Below are 24,546 nucleotides of genomic sequence, written 5' to 3'. Positions count from 1 at the left end.
TTCCCAAACCTCTATAATTAATGGCAAACCAATTGGAATCAGAGATGGGTAAAACCACAGGTGCAGGTTATCTTTAGTAGAGATGGTGATGGTGGAGAATATGGATAATGTAAGAAGGATTAATTCTAAATGGCAAGAGCCTAAAGCAGGTGGCAATCCTTGGCAGCTTAGTCTAGGGACAAATTTACCGCAGGAAACTCCCAGGGGCACTGAAAAATTTTTGCTTCTCATCGCAAAGACCCTGGAGCAGCAGGGAAATGTTTAAAATTAGCACACTCGATTTAAGAAGGGGAAGAAAGAGTGCTCTATTTCATGAAATTTTAATACAATTTTGAAGGATATTAGGAATCTCAAATAGATAACGCTTCAGTTATTTGAATTTCTCACTATGTGGAATATTTCCTTCCTTCAAAGTGCTCAGCAAACAAAATACTGCCGAGTCCCAAGTATTTGAGAAATCTTTCTCCAGATTTTCACCGATTTCATCTCACTTTTCTGCTCTTTGTTATTGCCTTAGTCAGTGTTCACACTCTGAAAACAGGGCTCTAGAGAGAAGTAATTAAAAGTCTGACTTTTCAGTTTCGTGTATTACCAGATTTTCTCCACACCTCATTCAGTCTTACATGTTCCCACTACCTCTTTTTATTCCCTATGGCTCTAAAGAAGGTCTTATTGTTTTCCTTTTATTGTTTTCTTTTTTCCAGAGTAGAGACTTTGGTTTCTAAAAACCATCTTGCTTTGATCCATTGAGTATTATTGATTGTAAAGTGAATTTGCAGAAGGTAAACATTTCTTCTACTGGCAGACTCTTGCAGAGGTGGGGGGAGTGGATAGTGGCCCTTCCTTTTATGTTTCTCTCTTGTATTCAGTTCTTGGTTTCTTCTTCCTGACGTGTAGGCATTTCCTGCCATGTTGATTTTCTAACCCATCATTTCTAATTGTCTACTTTGGGAAATGCTTTAAAACTTCAAACATTTTTTGAGGTAATATTTTATGCTATTTAGTTTGGGGAAAATGTGGTAGAATTGTGGAAGTTAAGAGATCTGGAAATATTTAAATCATTCATCCCTCATACCTCTGACTGTGAGGGTCATACCAAAAGCCTGAGGCACTATACTTCCTTAGAGTAAATTCCTCCTTTCCTTGCTGCCTATATTATATTGATTTAATAATGTCAGTAATAGTCCGCTAAATATGTTAAAAGCTCATTTGAAGGCAGATACTATGCATAATGGTTTGCATGTAATATGTCCATTAATCTTCACTATAAGGCAGATACAGAATTACTGGCAGTCTTCAGCTAATAAATGGGCTATATTTCAAAGATATACTTGCAGATTAGTTGTTTCAAACATGAAAGATATTTTCTCATAGAAGCTCTGTTGTGGGTACATCTCTAGCTTGAACTGGATCACGAAGTCTATTGGACTCATAGCCAACATGTGTAAATGAATGTCTGTGTGGGAAGGTACGTCCTGAGTCCTCATTGGGATGCAGTGGGCCCACCTTCTTCCTTGGATCCTATATTTATTACAAGTGACTTGGCTTTATTCTCATATCTTCCTTATGGACAGTGGGAACAAACCCCCCCCAGATTCAAACCGTTCATATCAGTTATAGAAAAACTAACCTGCTGTAACAAAAGAGATCTTGAAATACAGTGGCTTAAAGGAAACAACACTTTGTTTCTCTGTTAAGCAGTAGAACCAAGATGAATTTTCCAGTTTGTAAGCTCAAACTTCCTCTATGAACTCATCCAAAGACTTGAGTTCCATCCAATTTTTTTTCTTTTTTTTTTCTTTTTTTTTTTTTTTTGCTTCTCCAGTTCCTAGATTATGGTCCTTATCTGAGTGATTGAAGCTGGCTGAGCCATGTAGCTGTGCTCCATCTAATGGGAAGGCAAAGAGAGGAAGCACATGGCAGCCAGTCACGTTTAAGCCTGCAAAATAGAAGAGTCATCTGCTTATGATATATTGCTGAGAACTTAGTAACATGACCACACTGAGCCACAAATGAGCTAAGATATGTAGTCTTTAGCTGGTCAGCCATAGGGGCACCTCAAACTCCATTACTACAACAAAGGTGGAGGTGTTTTAGGATGAACAACCAGCAGTCTTTGCCATATCCCGGTGGTGGTACCCACGTCTAGACAGGAACTCTGGCGGGATTGAATTTGGTGCCTGTGGCAGAAGAGATGTGGGTAGAGGTTGGATACAGCGAGTAACACAGGGTAGGTTTTGGGGTGAGTGGGACGCTGGGCCCCTTGCCATTGTAACTTCTTGGAAGAACTCGTTGCAGATTTTCATTTCCATTTCACCTCCTGCCTTTCTTTTTCCTTTGGAAGGCTGAAGGCAGGGCTGGTTTCATGGCTGGTGATCTGTGCAGTGAGTGGCACAGGACCCTAAGGTCCGAAGGGTTCCAGGCTTGGTTTTAGGCTATGCTGTCACCGTCTTGAAATTGCTAATAACTTTATATTTATACTTGTGCTTTGTGATGAGGTTGGATGGGACAACGGAGCAGGTGTGTGAGTGGCAGAGATATGCTAGGTAGTAGTGTGTGCACATGTGGGCATATGCCAACGGGCATGGCGAGTGAACGGTGTGGGTGCTGAGCAATTGGCCTGGTGCCTCAAAGCACATGCATATGCCTGAGGATCATCTGGAGGTGGCCGGGTCAGGACCCGGGTCCCCATTGGTGGCCATGATGCAGCCACAACAACAGAAACACAACAAAGCAGGTTTTGAGGGTGTAGTGGTAGCCTTGGCCCTGGGCTAGAAGAGGGGCTCCACCCAAGAACCTGTGGGAGGTCAGCCTGGCTGACTGTCCCTGGAGCCTGTCCCTGGGGCATCTGCACAAGTATTAACTCTATAGCCTGAACCTTGAGACGGAAACTTATGGTGCTTGGGCAGCCGGCTTTGTAAGTAAATTATCACACAATAAAAGCGTACACGTGAACATTGCAATAAAGCATTAATCAGAGTTATTAGGATTCTTCAAGGATTTAAAAATCCTTGGTTTTGAATGCTGAAACATTGCAAAATGAATATCCACAGGCTTAGAAATAGAAATCACATTTAACTATTGTCATTGGAAAAGAACACTATTTTCATATGAACTTTGGATGAACCATTTGTTAACAAGGAAGATAACTGAAAATGCAAATTTTACATAAAATTGGCAATACGGCTATAGAATGTATAAACAGGCATTTTGAATTGTATATACATTTTAAAGCCCTTTTTGATTTCTTTTATGATCTCCACAATTTACAGGGAATATCAGAAGAATCATCAAAATATCATTGTATAAATTTACATTTAAAATAAAATTCAGACTTCCATGAAACTGATTCATATGAAGAGTTAAATCTTTTTGTTAAAATTGCTCCTAGAGAATCATCAGCTCTAGATATGCTAAAATTTGTATTTCCGAATGGTTTATCAGACATCTATCCTAATGTTGTCACAGCCTATAAATACTGCAAACAGAAAGAGTAAAATTTGCACCAAAGATTCTTGTCAAAATTAAGAACGAACAAAAATCATTTGCAATCTTGCTTTTTTGTTGAGCTACTTACTGAATCTATTTTCATTTATGTAGACTAAAAATAATGTTGCTAAACATTAAATTCTTACATGAATTTGCAGAAAAGTGAGCCAGAAAAATCACATTAATAGTGTATTGCTATTTAAAAAAAATTTTTTTTAATGTTTGTTTATTTTTTTTTGAGAGAGAGAGAGACAGAATGCGAGGGGGGGAGGGGCAGAGAGTGAGGGAGACCCAGAATCCAAAGCAGGCTCCAGGCTCTGAGCTGTCAGTACAGAGTCCGATGCAGGGTTCGAACCCACAAACCATGAGATCATGACCTGAGCTGAAGTTGGATGCTTAACCGACTAAGCCACCCAGGCGCCCCAATAGTGTATTGTTATTTATTGTATCATATTAAATTATGACACAAAAATATGTTTTGTGCTATTTGTAAGTTTATGTTGTTCCTCATATATCACTATTATTGATATTATGTTTTATAAGTAATAAAGTATTTTTAAAGGAAAATATGTTTGTATTTTAGTGTCCTTGAAGCACTTTTTTTTTCCCTGCAAGGGCCTCTGTGTCTTCAGTTTCCATTGGGCCCTGCACATTATGTAGTTTGTACAGGTTGGGGAATAGTTTATCTGCTCAGCCTTCTTTTCTGCCTTTTCTATGCCTGCTACGTATAGTTCTTTTGCAGGTTTTAAAGGATTTTGGTTACTAATGATGAATGAGACAGTGAGTCAAGGCCAAGCTCCTCCTCAGGCCTTTTCTGTCTCTTTGCTTGGTGCTTGGCTACTCAGAAAGTAAGAAACACATGTAACTGATGGCTACAAAAGCACAGATATAGCTCTTGGTTGCACCAAAGCCCGATAGAAGACTCATTTACATTTTAGAGTATCATCCCTGAGTCTTTTGAACACTCTTATTACAGGAATAGAATCAAACAGCAATTATCCACCTAGTGATTTTGTGCAGCCAAGATGCCTGCTACCCTGGGCTCCTCTTGCACTAGAATTGACTGAATCAGGCTGGAGTCAAGGACTGAGACTAGAGATTCCAGACCATGGCATCTCTGACACAGGGAATGGGAAGGAGGAAGAGGAGGGCAGTCAGCAGGTGGGACACAAGGCACATCTGTTTGAGCCAGTCATTTGCAGGTGGCTGTTCATACGTACGGGGCACACAAATAGAGTAAGATGTTAAGGCATCTGTGGTAGGCCGAATAATGGCTCCCCAAAGGGGTCCATATCCTAATCCCTGGAACCTGTGAAGATGTTAGGTTACATGGCGACGGGGAATTAAAGTTGAAGAATGGAAATAAGGGTTCTACCCATCTGACCTTAAAACAGGGAGATTCTTCTGGATTATGTGGGTGGCCCCATTGTAATCACAGGAGTCCTTAACAGTTGAAGAGAGAGGCAGAAGAGAAGAGTCAGACAAAGAGATGTGAAGCACACACAAGAGCAAAGAGATGCTATGTGGCTGGCTTTCCTTATGGAAGAAGGGGCCACAAGCCAAGGAATGGGGGAAGCCACCAGAAGATGGAAAAGAAAGGCATCATTCTCCCCTAAGAACCTCCCAAAAGAAAGACAGCCTGCTGGCACTTTGATCTTAGCCCAATGAGACCTATGTCAGACTTCGACCTGCAGACCAGTGGGAGAATACATTTCCATTGTTTTAAGCCACCCAGTTTGTGATCATTGTTGATGACTGTAATAGGAAACTAACACAGCACCCTTGAGTGTTTATATTAAGGGTACAGGCTCCTGAGTCAGACTGCATGGGTTTTAGTGAGGAGCTGTGCTACTCATTAGCTGTGTTACGGGGGAAATTTCCTAACCTTCCCAAGCCTTGGTTTCATCCTCTGATAAATGAGGGTATCACCATCATGGCTGTGTTCTAAGGAAAAATGAAGGTAAATCCTTTGAGACCTTGCCTGGTAAACAGAAAGTTCTTGGTAAGTGTTAGTTTAAACAAAGTCATGGGGGTCTGATCCTGGACGGAGTTTTCAGTAAGGCAAAAGACTTTCTTCCTCATCTATTCCATGTCATTCACTGCTACTCCCCTCCCTGACATCTTTGGCTCCTGAAGATCCCATTTGACTCTTGGTCCTCTAGGGCTCTTACCCAGGTATGTCCTTGATGGAGTCACAATCTTTAGATTCCACCCTTTCCTATATTTCATGCTAAGTTTCCAATATCTCTTAAAGAAAAATAAATACACAAGATAAATATATAAAGTACTATCTCCAGAGGTACTTAGTCACTGATATTGCCTTTATCTTTTATGGTCTCTGCAAGGCCTTATGATTTCTGCCATGTCCTGCACTATGCCTTCTGCAGACAGCCTCGTGGAATTCTTGGTGGTTGAATAAATGAGGAGTCCCAAGGAACTGCCTTTTAATTGAGGACTTTTGGCTTACGTTAAATGAGCGAAATCCAAACTGAAGAATTTCAGTTGGGAAATATTTTAGGGAGAGAGACCTCCCAGGAGCCCTTCGAATCAAGCCAACTTTCATAAACATTTGGCCTTGTTTTCTGTCTACTTGTAAACAGCTCTGGAATGGCTGTCACAAAAGTTTCTTAGGAGGGTATTTGCTGAGTAAAATTGGCAGTTTTTCTTCAGAGTTCTTAGAGCAGAGGGGTTGGAGCTGATGATGCTAACATTTCCGAAGAACTTTTCTCCAGCTGCGAAGTTTCATTTCAATCTGGATGCTGTGGTGAGACGTTCTAACAGGCATTTGTAATGAGATTGATTATCTTGTAATGAGATCGCCTGCTAAAAAATCCGTTTCAGTTCCATAAAAATCGTATTATGGATAGATTACAATCCGAAAAATGTATACAAAGCTATTTGAAAGAAAACCGTCGGAGTCAAAACTGGATCTCTAAAGTTCTTGGTTGTTACGAGAATGGAAAATGTCAATTCCAAAACAAATGCACAAAGTACGTGTTAGTGTTCCATATGCACAGGTCTATGAGGCTTCGTATTTTTGGAATCTGTAGTTAAAATGCAAAATTACACTGTGATTTGATGTTTAATAGAAATGCTGAGAACCCATAAAAGACTGTTGTTTTCAAATACTTTCACACACCTGGCCACTTCCCGCAAGTATAGGGCAGGCTCTGTAGTTTGCTTGGTGGTGGGGTCTCCCTCTGGTGGTTGGTGTTAAGGAAGGTGCCGGCTTGAAAGCAGTCACCGGATTTATTCCCCTTGGTGTTTGGCTGACAAATCTGGAAAGTGTCTCAAGAGTTCCTTTCTCCTATTCTGTTAAATAAAGACCAGGCTACATATTTTGTATTTTGACCATTTCAACAATATGGGAAGCTTTCTTATTTGAACAGAAGTTAGTCAGTCAGCCTGTAGCCTACCCCCTATGACCGTGTCAAAATCAGTTTTGACTATTAGGAAAGCTAACCTGGATTTTCTATCTCTATGGCCTATTTTTGGCATATTTTGACCCCAAAACGTCTCTTGATTTGGCCGGGATGTTTTCCATTTGCTTTAGAAAAGGCTCTGAGTTGAATACCACATTTATTCAGCCCACCCGTGTGTCCATCACTTTTCCATGACCCATGGCATAGCAAGAATCAGACAAAAATTACTGCCCTCCTAGAGTTTCCGTTCTGTGATGCATATAGATATGGTTTACAAATACATACATTTTATAAAGATTTTTGGCTTCACCTGTGAAACATTTGTATAGCTAAAGGGACTATGAATTTAAAAGGCAAATAGGGGCTCCTGGGTGGTTCAGTCAGTTAAGTGTCCATTTCTTGATTTCAGCTCAGGTCATGATCTTACAGTTGTGAGTTCGAGCCCCACGTCAGGCTCTGGAGCCTACTTAGGATTCTTTTTCTCTCCCTCCCTTTTTCTGCCCCTCCCCTGCTCACGCTCTCTCTCTCAAAATAAACGAACATTTAAAAGCTTTTTAAAAACAAAGAAAAAATGGAACAAAAAGGGCTCCAATAAATCAACAAGGAAGAAAACCAACAGAAAAAATAATTGGCAGAAGTGGGATTTCATGATATCACATTTACCTGGTTAAAGACACAAGCAAGGGTGCCCATTGGAAAAGAGCCATCTCCCAGCTAGAATTCCCTGTGCACCTTTACAACCTCTCGCATACTGGGGGTCTCGGGCAGACTTCCCTGTAGCACTGCCCAGAGCCTGTGTGCTGAGTATGCCTGCTTGGAAACCGCACGTTCCCTACCCTTTTGGCAAGTGGCAGCAAATGGACCTTTTTCCAACGGTATTCACCCCCTTGCTCAGCTCGGTCCCCCAACCCATCTACCGTTAGCTGATCCCTGTGGCATAAAGTTTCCCAGGATTAATTTAAGCACATTAGATTGATCAGTTGAATATTTCCAGATGAGACTACATTACTGCTCAGACTGCGGTGTCGAGAGTTTATAGTGATAGACACGTAGTTTGTGACTTTCCATTATCTGCTCTAAGGTCTTTCCTCCTCTCAGGGATAACGTAGAGCTTTTCCTATTTGACTCAGGGCCGATCTTAATGACAAATTATTTGCCATCCATTTCTAATCCCTGTATGGCTTTCCTGAAACTGCAGCCTCATTCCAACCTCTCACCTCTTCCTTTCCTTGGCTCATTCCGATTGGATCACTATATCTTGTTCACAGAGACATTCTTCCTGTTTACCTGTACAAAGAAACATGTGAATCCTACGAAAATGTTGGAAAAAAAAAGTTAGCAGGTTTTATTTTTCCCCCATCCCTCTGAGCCCTTGGGTGCTGTGTACCCAATCTTCTAGTCTCAGCACACTAGCAGCTACGACTCTGGAATGCAAGTTAATTAAATGGTGCTTATATTTAGTTTTAGGCAAGGTTGATTTTTTTTCTGTGTTAGGTTTAGTCTGTGTGGCTTTGTGATATACAATCCTGGTAACTAGGGATACTAGGAGAAATTTTATGTGGCTGTGCTGTGAAAGGCATGCAGTGGGAGAGAGAACTCAGGGACCTCTGTGTTCCACCAGTATGTAAATCATCTAGCAGAACACAAATGCTTTAACAGTCAAAGTCAACTTTCCTGGAGCAATTGACTTCCTTTTCTGTCTCTGAGCCAAAGAAAAGTTAGGAATTCTATCCCTAGATGCTGTTATATTGGTTCCTGTGTGTGTCGATCTCTTCAGAAGCAGGCTCTTTTCCAGTTATCTTGGTTGTTACAAAGAATCCAGTGCCCCCACCTCCCAGCTCCAAGGAGGCAGTGCTATATCCCTTTAAAGTTGGGAAAGGGGACCCTCTACTCACTCACAGGTTAACCCTTGAAGCGCAAGGCATTTTTCGACACTCGGTGATGACCATCTTTCGGAAGTGAGTTACTCATTTCGCAACCTTAGTAAACAGAGCATGCTGGTCATTCCAGGTGCTTTCTATCCATTACTGATCCATATTCTTAAAGGCCATACCAAAGCAGGTGGGATTCAGATAAGGAAGCTGAAGCTCAGAAAGGTTACATAAGTCACCCAAACTAGCATGAATCGCTTAATTTAAATCCAAGTTCATATTTTTTCTCCACGATTACTTTTATTTTCATATCTCAGGTTCATTATCATGAATAGTTACTTTTCTGGCCTCTAGATCCAGTCACTATCAGTATGGTTATTAGAGTGAGTGTTTTAAACTAATCTCCTCACCATTAATTTATTTTCTTCTAATCACGATACCATTTAGGATTGAAGTTTCCTGATCATTGTGGGGTGGTTTAAGCTTGAAGGGTCGGATAACTGGAAGTGTCTAGGCTTTCCCACCCCTGCCTTGACCCAAGCAATGGAATGTGTGCTGTCTCCACGGGCTACTGTGTGAGGGCAAGTGAGTGGGGTTTGTTGCCATCTGTTAAGAGGAAGGAGATTGGACAAGGTCTGGGGCAGAGCTCTAATTGAGGGCTTGAGAATCTCAGCACCCAGTACTGGCTATCTGATGTGGAAGATAAGTGAGATCCTACAGTATCCTGAAGATTAGTGACTTTTTAAAGATGAGAGTATTTTGGGATACTATAAATTATAATAATTAACAATAGGGAGTAGGTGGGAAAGTGATACAAAGCCATCTTCATGGGATTTGAGGTGAATTTTTAGACAATAAGATAGAACTGTTATCTCTTCTTGAAAGACGTTTTCTCTAAGTTCTTAGAGTAAATTCTAAATATATATGTCTATTCTATGTCTGGGTCTCAGGCCACAATAGTATTGCATCATAAGCAATTTATTCCAGCTTTTAGATTGTCATTATATAAAACACATAAAATGAGCTGAAGTAAAAGAAACCAGGATTAAAAATAAGTTTGGGTGAGTTGAAAATTAAATCCATGAACTATTAACTTATAAAATGAAATCAGTCCAATTTGTATAGCTTAACAAGTAAGAAAAATAACACGAATAGCTCTTCAAGCTTATTATTATTTTTTGTCTGTTTATCTTTCTCTTAAGTCTTTCCATAGGTGTTGTGACTGACTTTCACATGTAATAAAGGTCAGGAAAAATGCTAGTATGTATAATTTTTCAGATACTATCCTGTGAATGCAAGAGACTGTTACTTTCTTTCCAAATAATATGTATCTCTTTTAGTTCTCCTAGATTTATATGCAGACATCTAATTCTTTTCTAAAAAACACCCTACATTTGTTTGAAATTTGTCAATGTAATGTATATATTGTTCCATCATTTTCATTTCATGATTCATAATCAATAATTGCAAAATGTCATATGAGACAGACTTACGTTTGGAGAAAATCTCAAAAATATTCTAAAGCACCATGAAATGATCATTCTTGTTTGGAAAATAAACTGTTTATTTCTTAAAGCAAACTCAGAAAGTAGCACCCCTCCCCCCTCCGTAAAACCTAAATGTTTGAGTAGGAATCTCTACCCGCCTTGTCAAGAGGGTAGACTGGTTTAGGCATATAGTTTCTAAATTGTCCGCGTTCTCTAGAAAGCTGAAGTTACGTTATTGCACTTACATGCAGGGAATGATAAATAACACAATCATTGTAGGCATCTTATTTTCCAGTGGTTTTTGATAAAATTGTTTTAGGGTTCTATTTGGGACTTTTAGACACTAAAGCTTGGGGTAGTAGATTAGTACATCCTTTTAACTGGACAATTCCTGTTTGGAAGTTTTCCCTTCTTTCCTCCCTCCCTTCCTTCCTTCTGCAATGTTGAATGAATACATTTTTTTTTTTAAGTTTTGTTTAGACGTCAGTCTCTGATCGTAAAGCTAACGTCCTCCGTTTTCTTCTGCTCTGTCTCTACTTTCTCCTCTGTCTAATTAGATTTAAAATCTGAGCAGGATTTTGTCTAGCTCTATTTTATACTGTGATTTTACTTGAGACATTGAATGCTGACATGGAATTGCTCTCCAAACTCTATATTCTCTCTTCTATCAGAGTGCCACCAGTCACAGAACTATTTTTGTTTCCTGCTAATGATTTTTAGATAATTTCACAATGACTGATTTTTCTATAGAATGATAGATCCTCCCTCCATCATGCTGTCAAGCGATACATATACTTAGTTCTTATTTTCAGGATTTTAAGCTGAAGGCCAGATGGCAAAGTTTCCATCGAATCAAAGCATAGCTTTATTTCAGAGAGAGAGAGAGAGAGAGAGAGAGAGAAATGAGTCAAGAAGTAACTTAATCTTGAGGACATTTAATTGGGAGTTGGTTTGGATTTTCTTTGGCCATTTATTTGACAATGATAGTTTCTCACTAATTGAAACATGTTATATACCAGTCACTGAGGGACTTGCAACTAAAGAGTTGCACTGTGTAAGGGACCTCGTTTGACCTGGTCTCGGCAGCAGGTGTATGAGCACCACAGAAAATAAAAGAGAAAGTCACCATGGTACTTCTGCTGTTAGACTATCTAAGTTAAGAAGTCCCCACGTGCATTTATTCAATGGCATTTACTGACCACTTACGATATTCTGCTTTGGAACAAAGATCTGTATGTTAAAAGGTGGTAACAGAGTCCTTTGCTCCCTTGGTCATGAACAAAATATCTGTGTAATAGAGCAATCTACTAAGAAAACAAACAGGGGGCGCCTGGGTGGCTCAGTAAGTTGAGCATCTGTCTTAGGCTCAGGTCATGATCCCACGGTCCGTGGGTTCGAGCCCCGCGTCGGGCTCTGTGCTCAAGAGCCTGGAGCCTGTTTCAGATTCTGTGTCCTCCTCTCTCTCTGCCCCTCCCCAACTCATGCTCTGTCTCTCTCTCTCTCTCTCTCTCTCTCAAAAATAAATAAACATTAAAAAAAATTAAAAAAAAAAAAAGAAAACAAACAGGATCTGTGTTACCATCTCTGCATTTTCAGAAGAGAGAGACCAGCTCTGGGGAGGGAAGGACTGAGCAGAGATCATGTGGCATCACCCAGAGTGGGGTGGCACAGGGCAGGGGGAATGTTTGGAGGTGTAAAAGTGGAGCAGGGGATGTAGGAGACATTACCCAAGGCTCAGAAGGGGGCTGAGTTTTGCCATGTCCCTCACATAGCAGGGAAAGAGGCAGGATTTCAGACAGGAGTGGCTGTGTGGGGCAGCCTAGAAAGCTTGACTCTGGGGACCATGACACTGCACCCTGGGATGGATCAGACATAGTGGAGTGGTCTATTCAGTACAAACCCTAAGGGTGTAGAACCACGAGTCCCTCAGCAATTCTCTGAGGAATTGAAAACCAGAGTCCCTTCCTCGGTTCTTCCAGGTACCATGTAAGCCCCTTGGATCCTCACAGCGCCCTAGGAAGGCTGAAATCCCTGAAACACATGTCTGAATAAGATTTCTTATCACCTTTTTGAGTGGGGAAGGATGTGTTCATTTAGAAAAATAAAGCGATGTGGCGTTTCTCATACTGTAGTGTGACAGAGTTAGGGCCACACCCACTTCTGAGCTCATTGCGCTTCCTTCCGTGTCGACTTCTCATTGTCACTTCTCAAGTCATGTAACTTCCCTGAACTCTCCTACTCCCACCTCGAAAGCTACTCGTCCAATAGCTCATTCTTTCAAGTCTAGATATAAGGAGAAGCACAACAGACTGTAATTAAATTCAGAACTAAGTATTCATAGCCAAAAAAAAAAGTGTAATTAAAGTGTAATCTCTCTGAGACTTTAAGTAAACACTTAAAATCTTCAGGGTGAAGGGTCGTCAAACTTGTTTGGGCAGCAAAACCCCATTTTCAAAAGAAATTTTCCACGGACCAAAATTTGTAAAGCGGACAAGGGTGGAGCTCCCTGGCTAAAGTGGAGAGGGGACTGGAGACACCCCTCCAACGCACGATGTGGCCCCAGAGCCCCTTCCCTTGGTCTCCTAGAGTTCATCGGAAAACCACCATTCATTTTAACCTAAGGAATGAGTAGTGTGGGTGTAGGTTTGGGGGGAGTGGTAGACACATCTCCACAGGCCAGCGGGGAAGATTATTTTAGGTAGAAGTGTCCTTTATACTCATTGTCCTACCACACAAGCAAATGCTCCTCAGAAGGCCCGCTTGCCAGCAGGTTTGAGTGAGTATCCCACACTAACACAGAGGGATTTTTAACATTTCATCAGCACCTTATTTCCCTGCCAATTAGAAGAAGAAAGTTGTAAGATATGTATTGCCTTTGAACATCTCCCCCCAAAGGAATGATCATTTAGTTCTGCTAGGCACCTTACGCTCTGTCTTTACTTAATTATTTAACAACTATTTAATTCTATCCTAGACTCAGGAGTGAGAGAGACTGATACAGTGCTTTCTCTCACGGAGCTTACATTCTAGAAGGGAGAGAGAGGGAGACAATAAACAAACAAATACCTTCTGCTAATATAAATTATGGGAATGATAAAACAGTCTTTTTTTTAAAGCAGGCTGTAGTTCTGATGGTTTTGAGCATCAGCACTGTTAGAAATGATTAGCATGGTGCACCATGTTTAATAGAGGCCTAGTAGATGTGCAAGAAGGTAAAGAAGAGAATGAGAGCATTTCTCACCTTGGGAGACGGATACTTTTCCTGAGGAAGCCACATTTTAGTGATGGGATTAGAGAGAGAGACAGAATAAGACTGGCTTCATGTTTGGATGGTAAATATATTCCTGATGTTGGTGACTCTTCATCCCCAGCCCCCTCTATCTTCAAGACTGATCATTGTTTATTTGATTCATGCCAACCGGTAGGCAAAACTGAGTACCACTCTGCTCCCCACAAAGAACATACTCATACAAAATCACTTAAAAATGCCTTAAAAAAAACACCCCACTTCCTTTGATATCTACCACCCATTTATTCGCTTCTGCAGCAGCAAAGTTGTCCTGCCTTTCTGAGCTACTTCCTCTCCTCTTATTCTCTCTTAAACATAGACTTTTGTCCTTCGAACTCCATTGAAACTGCTCTTATTAGAGTCCCCACTGACCTCACATTGCCAAAATCTCATCTGGGCACATGGTGTCAAATCGATATGCTGACAACTCACACATTAATATTAATATTAATATTGTTCCTATTTGGATTTTACTCCTATCCTCTTTCCCAGACGTTGAACTTACATATCCAGTTGTCTACTTAATATCTCTACTTGGGTGCCCACTGTATATGTCAGATGCAACAAGTTTCTAAAATGCAACTCTTGATGTTTTTTCCCACAGTCTTGCTCCTCCAGTAGGCTTCTCCACCTCAGGAGATGGCAATTCCAGTCTTCTGGCTGGCGGGAAACTTTGTCCTCATTGGCTCTTGTCTTTCCCTCACAATTCTCATTGTGTGGGCCAGAAAACCCTCCTGGCTCTACTTTGAAAACACATCCAGCATCCAGTCACGTCTCGGCACCCTCGCTGCTGCCCCCACGAAGCCGCCATCACTCTTTCTGGACAGCTCCGATAGGCTCCTAACACTTGTTCCCGCTGGTTTCTTTGCCCCTCTAGAGTATTTCCAACACCACAGGCAGAGATCCTTGTAAACATAGGTCAGATCATACCACATTTTACTGAAACCTTGTAATGACTTTACTTTTATTTTAAGTCTTTGCAAAGCCCTAGGTGGTTGACCCCTCCCCTCTACTCTCCTTCATGACTTGCTACATTCTCCACCACTTGCTCTACTGGGGCCACACGGGTTTCTTTGCTTTCCCCATACCCCACACCCCCGCCAGACATGCTCCTGCCTGAGAGTCTTTGCACTGAGACCTCCTTCTGCTGAAATCTTCCCCTGAAAGTTGGTTAATTCCTTCACCTCTTTGAAGTTGTAACTTAAATGTCAACTTTTAGTGAGGCATAGCACTGGCTCCTCTCTTTCCCCATGGGGATGCTTTACTCGTTCATACACAGAGCTCTCTGATACCCATGCATACCTACCCATGTTAATGTTCAACAAAAAGAAGGGTGTGCTAGTGAGTATGGTGTGGAAAGCTGGGTAAGACCGAGTTGACTCACTTGAGCATATCGTTAGATTTTCTTTCTCCTTTCTCATCTTTTATCTTTCACCTCAATCCTTTTATCAACCCAAAGATACAGTGCTCTCCACAAGAGGAATTCTTGTATCAGCTGCTGAAAGATTAGACATGTTCTTTTTCTAGTCAAATACTCTCGTAAAAGGTAAGAGCGATAGAGGTTGACAGTAACTTAATTTCAAGCAGCATGTAGTATTGAAGGGCTAACAGGCTCTCAGTACAGGCTCAGGTGATAAGAGTCTCTGCCAGGTCAGCTTTCTTTTCAGACGTTGAGTTGAACCTGAGCTTCAGACTTTATACAAAGGCTCAAAGACTGAGTGAATGAGGACATTATACAGTCAGTGATTGGTAGGTAGTTTCTGAAAAGGACTCCAAAAATTAACAATCAAAGTATTGAGAGCATTTGCCAATATAAATGCCTCCCATAATACACCAGCAGAGCAAACTGAGAGACCTGGAAGCGGCTGTAGAAAATCTAAAAGGTCATTTCAGGATATGGATATTATTTCAGCAGGCTATTATCAGAGACCAAAATACTGAAGAGTTGATCATCTTCATGGGTATATACTCTTCAGAATCCAGAGAATTCTGAAGTCAGGTGGTTCATAATTATCCCCATCATCTGGACATGTACACTAGTGTCTTAGGCAATATTCCTTTGTATGCTGCTATTACTGCATTAATATTAATCAGTTGCCAGGTGTCTAAATGGAAATCAACTTTGGTGGTGAAGTACCTTTACTTGGTAAAATTATCTTTATCAGATGACCATCAGTAGAATATATGCTACCAAAGGTAGGGGATTATTTTTGTTTTCTTCACTGCTGTGTCCCTAGATGCTAGAATAATGCTTAGCACATAGTAAACATCCAGTAACTGATTAACAAACGAATCTTCTGTTGATCAATTTGCCATTGACTTAAAGTCCAACATGCACCTCTTAGAATCATAGATGATTGTATAGCATGTCAAGATTGTATAGCATGACTTCTCCTCATGGGATCTTTCTTTTTCACCTTAAGGGCTAAGTCAAAAGGTTATTTGAATGAAGATAATTGGTATAAGAAAGTGAAATTTATGGTTGAAAAATTTCGACAGAGATTTGTTATGAGCTCTCTTAGGGTGCTCTAAAAAACCCAGAGCTGAGATGGAATGTCATCTCACCTGGTCCCAATCACCTGAAGGGCAGACATTTATCTTTTGTTTAGATAGAAAAATAAAGACAAACTTGAACTTTTACTTGGAACTGATGTCTTTGAACTGACCACAAATAAGGTGACCACACAACTGCTCTGGAAAAGAAACCGGGCATGGGTGTGTGGTATGGGGGACTGAGCCTGAAGCTCAGACCTCATGATTCTGTGTCTACCTGGCTATATGACTTTGGGCAATTGTTGTCTTAACCACATGACACTCCAATTTCTGTATTTGTAAATCACCGTTTCCCCTAAGGAAGGTGAATAGAATGCCTGCCTGTCCACTTTATGCGGCTGCTTGGAAATTCCAAAGAAGATGTGTTTGAAGTACTTTGCTAGTTGAACAGTTTTACACACCAGAAGTGGAAGTGCTGAATACAAGTTAAGGAGAAATCAAACAGAAAATAAACAAAAGTTATTCTGAGTTTACAAAAATAGTATTGATTAATGAAACTATGAACTTCTAAAGAAAGAATAAGAATAAACAAACAACTTACAGTGTAAAACCAAGGGCAATCACACCTCCCACTGTGGAACCACACAAAAGAAGTCAGTGTCTGCTGAATCAGCCAAGACAGGGGGATATCAATAATCAAAACAATGCAAGCAATGCTATGTTTTAAATTTGATCCAGATTTGATATAACCATACACAAGAGATGGCTTTACTGGAGTAAAATATTTAGGGTCTTAACGATGAAATCTAGATGTTAGGAGCTATTTACGGGTGAACTTTCAGCTACATTTCTGGAGGAATCATCGGAGCCCTAAGGTGGGGAATGCAATAATTCTTCTGAAACATTGCAGCTGCTGAAATGCAGACAGATGGAATTTCTGCAGTCTCTAATATAACACAGAAACAATCCCAACAATAGGATAAACACTTATGCCTTGAAAATGTTCTCTTAACCCTAGAGAGAGGATATTGTATAGACCGGCCAGTAAAATCTTAGTGTTTTGGATTCTCCTTTTATATCTGGTTTCCTGTGTACCTTTTAGAAGTCTGTATTTGTAGGTATAGGAATGCAGCCCCGTGCTGAGTCCTCTAAGACTATTCAAAATATAAACATGCTTCATATTTTAGTAGTTGAGGTCCATAGATGTAATTTGTATTGATACTGAAATGGTAGCATGTAAAGGAAAACCAGACATTTGTTGCTGATCTTTTGACGATTACACATGAAGTAACATCATAAGAAACTTTAATCAATCAGCTGGTAATTAATGTTCAGCAAATCAAAATTCAGATTTCCTTGATACCATTGGAAAATAATTAAGTAATTGCATTTTTCTTTGCTTTTTTGGTAATGTGCTTCATTGAGATTGAGGTGACTTTTTCTCATCATATATTAACTAAGAACCTTCTGAGTGCCAGCCACTCTCTTAAGAGATACTTCTCTGTATTTCTAATTCTGAGTTAAAATATTCTGTTATTTCCTAGTTCTCTTTAGTTAGTCAACAAAGCTCATCTCATCAAGGAATATACCGTTCTGGGAGCAGTGACAGCAAACAGGCAACTGACCACACGAATGATCACACTATCTTTTGTGGAGGGACAGAGACAAAGAGAGACAGAAGTTTTCAAGGGTTGCATTTACTTAGTTACTCTGAATTGAAAACTCGTGAAAAACTTAGCTTTTTTCTTTTCTGATTAAAAAAGTCAGACATCATGAAAGCCAGTGGTATGCCCCAGCCCAAAGCTCTTAGTCACGTGAAAGGAAGTGGGCACGATCCTGTCCTGCACTTTCCCACTGCGTTGCTAAAGCCAGCAGGTGCACATAGTCCACATAGGGGATGCTCCTTAATCACCCGGCTCTGGTGGCGGGGGTGGTGGTGGGGGGGACGGTATTTCTGGGCACCACGGGATTGTAACTATTGGAGAGACAGTTCTTGGCAGGCTAGATATATGCACCCTTATGTTTACTGCAGCATTATTTGTAAAAACCAAGATATGGAAGCAACCGAAGTGTCCATCAGCAGATGAATGGATACAAAAGATGAAGTATATACGCACACAATTGAATATTACTCAGCCATAATAAAGAATGAAATCTTGCCGTTTGCAACAACATGGATGGATCTGCAGAGTATAATGCTAAGTGAAATAAGTCAGACAAAGACAGGTACCATATGAGTTCATTTATATGTGGAAATTAAGAAACGAAACAAATGAACAAAGAAAAAAAGAGACAAACAAAAAACCAGACTCTGAAATATGGGGACTAAATTGGTGGTTGCCAGAGAGGAGGCGGGTGGGAGGACGGGTGAAATAGGCAATGGGGATTAAGAGTACACTTATCATGACGAGCACTGAGTAATGTACAGAATTGTTGAATCATTATATTATATCTGAAAGTAATATAATTAATTAATATAATTAATACATATAAAATAATTAACCGCATGTAAACTATACTGGAATTAAAATAGTAATTAATTAAATGATTAATTAAAATGGATAGAAGATCTGAATAGACATTTTTCCAAAGACATGCAGATGGCCAAAAGGTAACTGAAACGATGCCCAACATCACTGACAATCAGGGAAATGCAAATCAAAAGCACAATGAGATATCACCTCACCTCTGTTAGAATGGCTATTATCAAAAAGACAAGAAATAAAAAAGAAAGACAACAACTGTTGGTGAGGGTGTGGCAAAAAGAGAACCTTGTACACTGTGGGTAGAAGTGGAATTGGTGCCTCAACCCCTATGGAAAACAGAATGGAGTTTCCTCAAAAAATTAAAAGTAGAACTACCATGTGGTCTAGTAATTCCAGTTCTGGGACTTTATCTGAAGAAAAGGGAAACACTAATTCAAAATTGTATATGCATTCCCACATTCATTGAAGCATTATTTTTAATAGTCAAGATATGGAAACAACCAAAGTGTCCATCAATGGATGAATGGTATATACATACGTGTGTGTGTGTGTGTGTGTGTGTGTGTGTGTATGTAATGGAATATTACTGAACCATTAAAAAAGAACCATAAAAAAAGGAAATTTTACCATTTGTGACAACATATATGGACCTCGAAGGCATTATGCCAAGGGAAAAGTCAAAGAAAGACAAATACCACATGATCCCTCTTATAGGTGGAATCTTACAAACAAACAAAAGCAAAACAAAACACCAAACTCATGGACACAGAGAACAGATTGGTGTTTGCAAGAGGCAGAGTCTAGGGGGAGGTGGAAGAAATGGGTAAATATTGGTTTTTGTCTGTATTCGTTTAAATAAATTGAATAAAAGATTTTTAAAAAACAAATAAAAGACCTTATTTCCAAAAAAAAAGTCCATATCCAAAAAAAAACCCCAAAAAAACAAACTCATCAAACCATAAGGGAAGAGAGCAAGAGAAGAAGGAACAAAGAACTAGAAAGCAGCCAGGAGGCAATGAACCGAATGGCAGTAAGTACCTACCTAATAATTACTTTAAATGTAAATGGACTAGGACTCACGTTGTGGTGGCTGTGGGAGGTGCTGCTGCGAAAGGAGGCAGACGAGGAGATGGGGCAGAAAACTGGTTTGTCCCACAAGAGCATAGGGCATGAGTAGGGCAGGGGTCCTGACTCAGGAGCTTCTGGCCATGCCTGGTCTCTTCATTGTCCTGGAAAAGGTCTGACGTGGGACTGAAATGAGAGGTACTCAGTGTTCCCTGATTTCTGTACGTTATCATCTCGTGTACACCTCATTCCCACAATAGTCTGGCTTGTCCATTCCCTGATCTGCAAATCCCCATTCCTTCATGGATTTGAAGGCTCTGCTTTCCTCCTTGAATAACTTTGCATCCCTCTCACTTGCTGAAAGTTGGGACAATGTTGGATTATGGTGGAACCAATCCCGCAACACACTGTGAACACACTCTTCCTTACCAATAACTTGACTGCAGAAGTGATGCAGGAGGCGCTGCAAAAGAAGGCAGGTCTCATTCTCTCCTACCATCCGCCTATTTTCTGACCCTTGAAGCACATAACCTGGAAAACCTGGAAGGAGTGCCTGGTGCTCCTGGCTCTGGGAAACCATCCATATTTATTCTTCTCACACAGCCCAGGATGCCACACCTCAAGAAGTCAGCAGCCAGTTGGTTTAAGGGCTTGGAGTTTGCACCTCCAGGCCCATACATCCTTCCAAAGCTCCCAACTACCCCACAAGGGAAATGTACAGGGTAGAATTCGGTGTTAACTGCACCCACGGACCGGCCAAAGTCATTTCTGCAGTGAAAGGAATTGTGCGTGTTTCTGTCACTTCTTCTACCAGGACTGATGATGAAGAACAAACGTGGATTAGTCTGAATTGTAGTCAGGGGGATTTGATGCAGGTGGTGGCTGTTCTTTCTAAGAGCAGACATTTTATCAGAAGACTGAAGTTCTGTCACTGGGGAAGCCTCGGCTCCCACATGCTGGAATGGGACAGTTGTGCACAGTGGATGTGTCTGTTTCCTTGGCAGCCATGATTGTGTGAATCAAAAGTCACTTTAAACTATCTCATGGTCGCCTTGCTCTTGAGGTAAGAAGGACCTTGGTGTCTCCAGTCAAAGCTGTGACCCTGTGCACTGGTTCTAGGAGCACTGTGCTGCAGGTTGGCAGTGGCCGACCTTTCCCTCACAAGTGAGATGTCCCGTCGTGATGCTCTGTATGCTGCACCCCAAGGAATAAATGTCTTCCTGTGTCAACACAGCAACATCGAGTGAAGCTTTCTTTCTGATCTTCAAGATATGCTAGGTGCTCCCTTAGGAAAATAAGGTTAATATTATCCTGTCAGAAACAGACAGGGACCCTCTTCATGTGGTGCACAGCATACAGGAACAACAGGATGACAAAATCGACAAACTGATTGGTTCCCAATGTGAATGCATAACGAGAATCAACAGAGTTGGTATCCTTGTGGAAGAATGTCTTAGAATGTACTTATTTCTGGCTTCTAAATCTGCTTCACCAAATGTCCTGTAGCTCATATGGTGAAAACCATGACGTAACTACCATTAAAGAACAAATATTCATCATAAAAGATGAACTAAGAATATACAATGTAAAGTATATATTCATTATAAACTCCAGGAAAGAGCAACTAAAATCTGTTTACTTAACATTCTTGGTAAGTAGCTCAAGTAATTGTCTCTTTAGCTTAATTAAAGGTGGAATGTGTCATTCTAGATCTTTCTGCCCTTAACCAGTTTAAAAACATACTTTTAGGGGCCCCTGGGTGGCTTAGTTGGTTGAGCGTCTGACTCAACCAACTCATGTCATGATCTCCTGGTTTGTGGGATTGAGCCCTTTATGGGGCTCTGGGCTGACAGCACAGAGCCTGCTTGGGGTTCTCTCTCCCCCTCTCTCTGTGTCTCCCCCACTAGTGCTCTCTCTTTCTCAAAAATAAATATTAAAAAAATAAAAGTGAAAACATACTTTTAAAAAACTTCAGATTGGAACACTGATTTCTAGGTAGTAGCCTCTAGAGGGTGATAAGGTCTGTCTGTATGTTCCTGTTTCTAGATTACTAATCTCTCACCTAAATTTCAAAATCAGAGGGAGGTTTTTTTTCTTAATATACATGAGAATTATTCATAACTATTATTTTATTGCTTTTAGGTAACTCACCTGTAATTTTATTAGTAATATATAAAAATGGTTAGCTTTCAAAATAATACCAGAAATTATATAATATTAATTTTGTGCCAGGCACTCTCTTAAGTATGTTATAAATATTTTCAATTCTTTATAAACAAGAATATAGTTATTATTATCCCCATTTTACAGATGAAGAAACTGAAACAGAGGTTAAAGAGTTTGCCCAAGGCCACATAGTTAGGAAGTGATGGAGTTAGGACACAAACTCAAGCAGTCTGGCTCCAGAGTCTGGGTTCTTAACTACTTCTTAATCAGCATGGATGATAAGACTGATATAGGAGGTATGTAAGAAATCCTGAAGGAAAAGTAATCCATTGTAACTGCCATTTTCTCTGGGTGGTATGATGGAAGGTTTTTCTTTTGAATGCTTGTATACATGTATATTTCTAATTTATGCTGAGCATGTTACTTTGATAATGAGAAAAGAAAATCTTTTAAAAATGCTGTCTAACATGGGGCTCCTGGGTGGCTCGGTCGGTTAAGCGTCCAACTTCGGCTCAGGTCATGATCTCTCAGCTCGTGGGTTCGAGCCCCACGTCAGGCTCTGTGCTGACAGCTCAGAGCCTGGAGCCTGCTTTGGATTCTGTGTCTCCTTCTCTCTCTGTTCCTCCACTGTTCACGCTCTCTCTCTCTCTCTCTCAAAAATAAATAAAGATTAGACCAATTTTACATTTCTTTTGTAGGACCCCTTTCCTACCAATCTTATCTCCTGGAGGATTTGGGATCCTAACTTACAAATTATTCTTGGTGATTCACCTGTAATATTAATTCACTACAGAAATAACCAATTGGACTGAGCCTTAAGAAATGCACCCAGTTAGAGAGTTGGAGGAGGAGCCAAGAGAGGAGGTGGGAGAAGATCAGCAGTGTCAGAAGCCAAGTAGAGAGCTTTGATGAGAGACCATCAACAATGTCCAAGTGAGAGAATGAGACAGCAGACAGCTTTGAGATACTATCTCAATGGTATTTGCTTCAGTTATTGTTTGTGTTTTATGTGGGGAGAATAGGACAGAAATTGGATAATACTTAAGAGTTTAATACTTCAACTTAATTGGATAATAGTTAAGAGTTATTGTGATTGTGCCAAAAATATGCAGAGGGCCTACAAGGAAGGTTTTCTGGGGGAAGTGGGTAGAATTCAGTCAAAAGGTACAGCTTGAACAAACACAGTAAGTGTAAAGAAACAGCACAACGCATTGAAAAAGCCCAAGTAACCAATTCATTATTGTGAGGGCAGAAAGCAGGAGGCAGGGAAGGTATGGTCAGAGATGATGCTTAAGAAATAGCCTGGGGCCAGTCATTATCAAACCATTTTAAATTTATGGCACACTTAAGGTATAGCATGATTTTACCTTTAACAGTTAATCAAGTTGAAGGTTGTGGATTCTTTTGGATAGAGTTCCAGAAGGGGTTAATTGATCATATAATTTCTTTATGATTGGTCAAACTTATTGCCAAATAGTTTTTTTCTCAAAGAATGACATTACTACTGTAACTTTTTGTTTTTTATTTTTTAAATTTACATCCAAATTAGTCAGCATATAGTGCAACAATGATTTCAGGAGTAGATTCCTTAATGTCCCTTACCCATTTAGCCCATCCCCCCTCTCACAACCCTTCCAGTACCCCTCAGTTTGTTCTCCAGTTTATGAGTCTCTTCTGTTTTGTCCCCCTCCGTTTTTATATTATTTTTGTTTCCCTTCCTTTATGTTCATCTGCTTTGTCTCTTAAAGTCCTCATATGAGTGAGGTCATATGACATTTGTCTTTCTCTGACTAATTTCACTTAGCATAACACCCTCCAGTTCCATTCATGTAGTTGCAAATGGCAAGATTTCATTCTTTTTGACTGCCGAGTAATACTCCATTGTGTGTGTGTGTGTGCGTGTGTGTGTGTATAATGTGTATATATATATATATATATATATATATATATATATATATATCTCACATCTTCTTTATCCATTCATCCATCGATGGACATTGAGGTCCTTTCCATACTTTGGCTATTGTTGATAGTGCTGCTATAAACATGGGGGTGCATGTGTCCCTTTGAAACAGCACATCTGCATCCCGTGGATAACTGCCTAGGAGTGCAATTGCTGGGTTGTAGGGTAGTTCTATTTTTAGTTTTTTGAGGAACCTCCATACTGCTTTCCAGAGTGGCTGCACCAGCTTGCATTCCTACCAACGATGCAAAAGAGATCCTGTTTCTCCGCGTCCTCGCCAACATGTGTTGTTGCCTGAGTTGTTAATGTGAGCCATTCTGACAGGTGTAAGGTGGTATCTCATTGTGGTTTTGATTTGTATTTCCCTGATGATGAGTGATGTTGAGCATTTTTTCATGTGTCAGTTGGCCATCTGGATGTCTTCTCTGGAGAAGTGTCTATTCATGTCTTTTGCCCATTTCTTCACTGGATTATTTGTTTTTTGGGTGTTGAGTTTGATAAGTTCTTTATAGATTTTGGATACTAACCCTTTATCTGATACGTCGTTTGCAAATATCTTCTCCCATTCTGTCGGTTGCCTTTTAGTTTTGCTACTACTCTAACTTTTCTTTACTGGCATGCTAACATTTATAAATAACTACAAATACCCCCAAATATATCATTTATAGTTTAAAAAAAAATAAAGTATCACTGAAGATTTAAAAAAAAATAAATAAATGTAAATTGACTAAATTCTCCCACCAAAAAACATGGAGTGGCTGGATAAAAAAAAAAAATTCTAATAAAAATCCATTTTTTTGTACCTACAAGAGACT

At 40.2% G+C, this 24,546-nt stretch overlaps 1 protein-coding gene, 1 long non-coding RNA gene and 1 pseudogene across 9 annotated transcripts in view; 2 read left to right on the top strand and 1 right to left on the bottom strand.

The window, feature by feature from the left end:
• The window catches only part of CORIN (corin, serine peptidase), a 253,425-nt gene that overhangs the window by 126,605 nt on the left and 102,274 nt on the right, over positions 1-24,546 (top strand). The gene's annotated exons all lie outside the window — the stretch shown is intronic.
• LOC144616188 (uncharacterized) overlaps positions 1-24,546 on the bottom strand; it is a 35,929-nt gene that overhangs the window by 6,571 nt on the left and 4,812 nt on the right. The window contains exons 2-4 of the long non-coding RNA XR_013555298.2: positions 8,811-8,890; positions 8,129-8,198; positions 1,631-1,939 (exon numbers count right to left, since the gene is read on the bottom strand). This is a non-coding gene — a long non-coding RNA (uncharacterized LOC144616188). The remainder of the gene's footprint in view (positions 1-1,630; positions 1,940-8,128; positions 8,199-8,810; positions 8,891-24,546) is intronic.
• On the top strand, positions 19,835-21,108 carry LOC144616002 (NIF3-like protein 1 pseudogene; annotated as a pseudogene).

The sequence above is a fragment of the Panthera onca genome, chromosome B1 (genome assembly GCF_046562875.1).
Source record: "Panthera onca isolate mPanOnc1 chromosome B1, mPanOnc1 haplotype 2, whole genome shotgun sequence".
Classification (NCBI taxonomy): Eukaryota; Metazoa; Chordata; class Mammalia; order Carnivora; family Felidae; genus Panthera; species Panthera onca.
The sequence above is the reverse complement of the archived record's forward strand: the minus strand, read 5'-3'. Positions and strand labels throughout refer to the sequence as shown.